This window comes from Sus scrofa, chromosome 14 (genome assembly GCF_000003025.6).
Source record: "Sus scrofa isolate TJ Tabasco breed Duroc chromosome 14, Sscrofa11.1, whole genome shotgun sequence".
NCBI lineage: Eukaryota > Metazoa > Chordata > Mammalia > Artiodactyla > Suidae > Sus > Sus scrofa.
Window position 1 is genome coordinate 10,090,609 of NC_010456.5, and position 7,489 is coordinate 10,098,097.

Genomic DNA, 7,489 nt, shown 5'->3' on the forward strand with positions numbered 1-7,489 from the left:
ACTTCTAGAAGCTGGAAGTCCAAGATCAAGGTGTCAGGGTTGATTGGTTCTGAGGAAGCATTTGCTCCAGACCTCGCTCCTTGGCTTGTACATGGTCATCTTCTCCCTGGATCTTCCCATCATCTTCCCTCCCTACTGCATCTGTGTCTAATTTCTTCTTCCTGAGAGGACACCAGTCATATTAACCTCATCTTAATTTAGCTGCCTCCTTCCTTAAAGACTCAGTCTCCAAATTTAGTCACATTGCGAAACCCCAGGCATCTGGGCTTCAACATACGAATTTCAGGGGAACATGATTCAGCCCATAACAAGAATCAAGGGGAATGATGGAGCATGAAATGAGCAATTTACTCTCAGATGATTCAGGGGAAATAAGTTCTTTGTACAGTATTTCCAACTTTTCTGTAAAGTTGTTTTTGTTTAAATCAAAGGAGAAAATGTATCTGACAGTTGCTCTTAGTGTCTTTCTAAAATACTGTAACACAAAATGAAGGCAAGAGAGTGATCCTGTTTTATAAAGATTTCAATGAAAAAAAAATTGTTCATTTCACCCTTGACATGATAACCTTCAGTTATTTAGCAAATGTGCTTCAGTGGAAAACTTGGTGCCTTGGAGAAACTGGATATGTGACATCCAGTATACCCCATACACTTTAACGTCAAACCACACAATCACAATGGACTCATCTGTTTCAGATCTCTGCTGGAGTTCCTTCACATAGTTAACTCGGGCATTTTGCAGGATCAATGTGTTTATTTCTGCAGTGGCATCTTACATCATTTTATGGCTCCTTCCGCAGGCAACCAGCTGTGTGAACCTCCCACAGAAGCACAAAGTCTATTAACTAGGAACAGAAGGAAAGGAAGGGCAAGGGCAGCATAAAGGAGAGTTTAATTTCATTTTACTGGCTTTTGCCAAATTATAGCATCATGCCATATGGTGTATGTGTGATGGTACTGGATCTGGAAAAAGTAGGTGGAGCTACAGAAAGAAAATGGGAGAGGTTACAAATGGGAGATTGGCACATAAATACAGCAACCAGGGAGAGATGAGGCTCATTAGGGGACACTAGGATGAGATGTAGGACCATCACTCCCTCCACGGGCCATGGTCTATAGCCTCCCTTCCCTGTGGCCAAATGCACACCTCCAGACAGAAACCCTCTTCAGGGCTCACCCATCTACGGTGATTATGTGGCTCATGTGCTCCAACAACGTTCCCTCCAAAGCATGTTTATGAGTTCTGATTGTGGCTTAGCAGGTTAAGGACCCGACGTCTCTGTGAAGATGCAGATTCAATCCCTGGCCTTGCTTAGTGGGTTAAGAATCTGGCATTGCTGCAAGCTGCGGTGTAGGTCACAGTTGCGGCTTGGATCCGGGGTGTTGCCCTGGCTGGGATGTAGGCCGGCAGCTGCAGCACTGATTTGACCCCTTAGCCTGGGAACTTCCATATGCCACAGGTGTGACCTTTAAAAAAAAAAAAAAAGGTATGTTTGTTGTACAACAGAGATTATCACAACATTGTGAATCAGCTACATGTCCATAAAACTTTAAGAATTAAAAAATAAAAAACCACATTGGGAGCCTCCTGTGGCACAATGGGATGGGCTAGATCTCTGCAGCTCCAGGAGGCAGATTCTATCCCTGACCCAGTGGGTTAAAGGATCCAGCATTGCCACAGCTGCAGAGTAGGTAGAGAAACTGCAGCTCGGATCTGATCCCTGACCAGGCAACTCCACAAGCACAGAGGACGACAAAAAATAAAAAATAAAAAATAAAACTAAAACTAGGGTTCCTTTTGTGGCACAGTGGAAACGAATCCGACTAGGAACTATTCGGTTGTGGGTTCGATCCCTGGCCTCATTCAGTGGGTTAAGAATCCCATCGTGCGGTGAGCTGTGGTGAAGGTCCCAGACCCGGCTCAGATCTGGCGTTGCTGTGGCTGTGGCTGTGGCGTAGGCCAGCGGCTGTAGTAGCTCTGATTGGACCCCTAGCCTGGGAACCTTCAATATGCCATGGGTGAGGCCCTAAAAAGCAGTAAATAAATAAATAAATACATACATACATAAAAGTAAAAAAAAGAAAGTACATTTCCCATAGGCCCCTTGTTCATGGTATAAAATTCCACTGTCAAAAAGCAATTCCAATAAGTAGATCATTGCGTTTTTAAAATTTTTTCCATTCAAGGTGTAGCTATACAGTCGGCCCTCTGAATCCGTGGTTCCACCACACAGACTCAGCCAAAATCATTTTGATCCTCAGTTGATTGACTCTGCCGTTGCGGAACCCAAGGATTGGGACAGCGGGCTGTACTTGCCCCTTTTCTATAATGGTCTAGAGCATCCTCTGATTGCGCTATGAGAGGGAGAATCCTGTAACCAATCTCCCTCGGATACTGAGGGACCTCTGCATACAGGAAGAGTAGAGAATTAGGATTTCGTCAAGTCACTGTAGTTTTTGCAACAAAATTCTGCAGGGCAGCTGCCTGAAATCAGTCAGGTCTGTGAGAAAAGCGGAGAGAAGGGGAATCCCATTGAATAAAGGTGGAGCCTGGGTCAGGCCTCCACTCTTTCCCACTGACTCTCTCAGCAACCGTGCTTCTATTCCCCCTCACACACCAGTGTTCAGGGAGACCGGGTTAGGCACCATTTGGCCCAGACCTCTTGTGTTTTACAGGTCTTAACTTATTCTCTTCCTTCCATCTGCATTGCCTGCCCACATCCCCAGTTCAGCTGAGATTTAATCTGCTCTTTAAAATTTAGCTAAAGGGAATTCCCGTTGTGGCTCAGTGGTTAAGGAACACTACTAGCACCCATGAGGACTCGGGTTTGATCCCTGGCCTCTCTCAGTGGGTTAAGGATCTGGCGTTGCCATGAGCTGTGGTGTACATCGCAGATGCGGCTCAGATCTGGCGTTGCTGTGACTGTGGTGTTGGCTGGCACCTGCAGCTACCATTCGACCCCCAGCCTGGGAACCTCCATATGCCACGGGTGTGGCCCTAAAAAGACCAAAAAATATATATTTTTTTCAACTAAAATGTGACTTGATCTATCCAGTCTGCCATCTTCCCACCTACTTCCATATCTCTTTTCTACATTGCTCTGTGAGCACTTTATTCTGGCATATATTCGTGTCAATTCTACTGTCAGAATGCAAACTCCTCCAGGGCAGGCACCGTGTCTCACTCTTCCATTTACAACTCCTACTGTACTGTCTGGAACAGACAAGTGTTAAATAAATGTTTACTGGATTACATAGACACAGAGTCAATGAGACCTTTGGTTTTCTGGGGGCTTATTTATACATTCTTTTCACACTTCTGTGTAGGAAGGCATTAAACCAAAAATGCATGGGAATGAGTCTCTTTGTGCAGGAAAAGAAGTTCCAAGAACATCAATTAAAAAGCCTTTCCCATTAAAAGGAAAGAACAGATTCAAGAACATCCTCCATCCTCACAGACCTAGTTAAAATGCATATGCTTTAGTGCCGAGGATTTGAAAGTTGTGAACATGAAAATCAGTTCCCGGTCACTTTGTGAGCTCTGAATGGTGTTTCCTTCCCTGTTTGCTTAACATCAATGACACGCAGAACAATGGCAGGAAGGGCTCTGGAGGTGCCCGTGATGTTATCAGTGGCTGCAGGAGAACCAACTTGGGAGCCTGAGCAGGGACCCAGCCAGCAAAAAAAAAGCACATTTCAGAGGATTGAAAATATCATTAAAAAAAAAAATTTAGAACGGTAAAACAAAAAAAAAATTAAATTGAAGTATGGTTGCTTTACAGTATCTATTCAATTTCTGTTGTACAGTGAAGTGACCCAATCACACACAGAATCCAGCTCTGAAAAGTTTGTTTCTGTATTAAATAGACATGTATATGTATATATATATAATTTTGCTGTACACCCCAAACTAACACAACATTGTAAATCAACTATACTTCAATAAAACAAATAAATACAATTAAAAGACACAAAATTACCCAACACTAAAAATTATATTAAAAATGAAGACGTTTTGGAGTTCCTGTCGTGGCTCAGTGGTTAATGAATCCGACTAGGAACCATGACGTTGAGGGTTTGATCCCTGGCCTCGCTCAGTGGGTTAAGGATCCATTGTTGCCATGAGCTGTGGTGTAGGTCACAGATATGGCTTGGATCCTGCGTTGCTGTGGCTGTGGAGTAGGCTGGCAGATACAGCTCTGATTAGGCCCCTGGCCTGGAAACCGCCATGTGCCGTGGGCGTGGCCCTATAAAAAGACAAAAAAATAAAGAAAGAAAGAAGGTTTCAAACCCATACACTAGAATTTACAAATCTAAACGAGTCTTCAGAGTTCCCATAGTGGCTCAGTGGTTAGTTAACAAATCTGACTAGGAACCATGAGGTTGCAGGTTCGATCCCTAGCCTCGCTCAGTGGGTTAAGGATCTGGCATTTCCATGAGCTGTGGTGTAGGTTGCAGACATGGCTGGGATCCCGCGTTGCTGTGGTATAGGCTAGTGGCTACAGCTCCGATTAGACCCCTAGCCTGGGAACCTCCATATGCCACGGGAGCGGCCCTAGAAAAGACAAAAGAAAGCAAAAAAATAAATAAATAAATAAATAGAGTCCTCTATCCTCTAAAGTCCACAGGCTATTTCCTTGACATTGCTATTGCTGACAACATATCTGGAATTTCTCCTTGAGATTAGTCCTGATCTGACTCATCCAAGCCTTGCTTTTGGGTTTTTTTTAAATTTTTTTATTGTAGTTGATTTACAATGTTCCATCAATTTCTGCTGTACAGCAAAGTGACCCAGTTATACATATATACATTCTTTTTTCTCACATTATCTTCCATCATGGTCCATCACAAGTGATTAGATTTAGTTCCCTGTGCTATACAGCAGGATCTCATTGTTTATCCTCTGCAACTGCAATAGTTTGCATCTACTAACCTGGATCTCCCCCAAGACTTGCTTTTGAATCTAAAATGATATCCTCAAGTTGGATTATTCACCTCCTTTTTTCATATTTTACTCCAAATGATTTGGAGCTGAATTCAAAAGTGAAATCTGTTCTGGGAGTTCCTTGGTGGCTCAGCCGGTTAAGGATCCGGCATTGTCACTGCTGTGGTGCAAGTTGGATCCCTGGCCCAAGAACTTCTGCATACCAAAGGTGCGCCCCCAACCCCCAAATGAAATCTGTTCTAGAATGACGGAGTCATGACCATTAAGGATGTGTAAGAGAACATGCCTCTGACATTGACATCCAGAGCCGTAGTCGCCTCTGGAACAAGCGTGGAGCACGCCAAGCTGGTGCTTGAGAAGGTAATGCCAAATTCCATCAAGTTTACTTAAAGGGCAGTCTCCTTGCCTTCATCTGTGATGATGAGCTTACCCGTAAAAGAACAATGATCTGAGGGGGGGGAGAAACAGTAATTATATGAGATGATTGGAGGTGATAACTAACCTTATTGTGGTAATCATTTCACCATATACAGATTATCAAATCCTCAGGGGTACTCCTCAAGTTTAAACAATGCTATGTGCCAATTATATCTCCATAAAGCTGGAAAAAATAAAGAAATGTAGATTATAAGAAAAAGAGAGAGAGAGAAAGATTTACAGGGATTGAATAAGGAGAATGTGAAGAAGAGCGTTTGTTCATTTATTCACTCAACTCAAATTTATTAAGTACAGACTCTATGAAAGTGCTGCCCAAGGGGCTGAGGCTACAGATGCATGAAGTTTGGTTCTTGCTCTTTCAAAATATTCATACACTTGTTGGATTCAGAGCCACATAATTTTCCATACTATTTCAGTGCTTTCAAGAAAGCATGCACAGGCTCTGGAGAAAAGGCAACCCTCTTACGCTGTTGATGGGAATGTAAATTGGGGCAGCTACTGTGGAAAACAGTATGGAGGTTCCTCAAAAAACTGAAAATAAGAGTTCCCATGGTGGCACAGAGGAAATGAATCCGACTAGGAACCATGAGGTTGCAGGTTCCATCCCTGTCCCTTCTCAGTGGGTTAAGGATCCGGTGTTGCCATGAGCTGTGGTGTAGGTCGCAGACGAGGCTCAGATCTGGCATTGCTGTGGCTGTGACATAGGCTGGCAGCTGTAGCTTCGATTCGACCCCTAGCCTGGGAACCTCCATGTGCTGTGGGTGCAGCCCTTGAAAGACGAAAGACAAAAAAAAAAACTGAAAATAGAACTACTAGATGAGGGAGTTCCCATTGTTGCTCAGTGGTTAATGAACCTGACTAGCATCCATGAGAACAGAGGTTTGATCCCTAGCCTTGCTCAGGGGGTTAAGGATCCAGCATTGCAGACATGGATCAGATCCTGCGTTGCTGTGGCATAGACCAGCAGTTACAGCTCTGATTTGACCCCTAGCCTGGGAATCTCCATATGCCGAAGGTGCAGCCCTAAAGAGCAAAAAAAAAAAAAAAGAACTACCAGATGACCCAACAATTCCACTCTGAGTATAGATCAGGAGAAAAAAACGTTAATTTGAAAAGATACAGGCACTCCCGTGTTCATAGCAGCATTATTTACAATAGCCAAAACATGGAAACAACCTTAGTATTCATCAACAGATGAATGGATAAAGATGAAGTGTAAATATATGGTGGAATACTACTCTGCCATAAAAAAGAATGAAGTTTTGTCATTTGAGACAACATGGATGGACTTGGAGGTTATTATGCTATTTGAAATAAGTCAGACAGATAAGGAAGCACTTGCATAATATCACTTCTATCTGAAATATAAAAACTAAAACAGGGAGTTCCCATTGTGGCTCAGCGGGTTACAAATCTGACTAGTATCTATGAGGATGCTTGTTTGATCCCTGGCCTCGCTCAGTGGGTTAAGGATCCGGCATCACCATGAGCTGTGGTGTAGGTCACAGACACAACTGGGATCCTGCACTGCTATGGCTGTGGCATGGGCTGGCAGCTGTAGGTCTAATTGGACCCCTAGCCTAGAAACTCCCATATGCCTTGGGTGCAGCCCTAAAAAGCAAACAAACAAACAAACAAAAAACCTACAACAAAGTATTGAATATAACAAAAAAGAAACAGACTCACAGATATAGAATAAAAACTAGTGATTATCAGTGGGAGAGGGAAGAGAGGAGGGACAAGATAGGGGTAGGAGATTAGGAGGGATACGGATGTGGCTCAGCATGTTAAGAACCTGATGAGCATCCATGAGGATTCGGATTCAATCCCTGGCCTCACTCAGTGGGTTAAAGGATCTGGCATTGCTGCGAGTTGTGGTGTAGGTCACAGGGGCAGCTCAGATCCAGCGTTGCTGTGGCTGTGTCTGCGGCCTGCAGCTGTGGCTCTGATTCGCCCCCGAGCCTGGGAAATTCCACATGCCTCAGGTGCAGCCATAAAAAGAAAAAATAATAAATAAATAAATTAATTAATTAATTAATTAAAACTAGAAGGAAGGAGGGAGAGCTTTAGGGCAGGGATTTGAATGTGTCTGTCTCATTCCAGAGC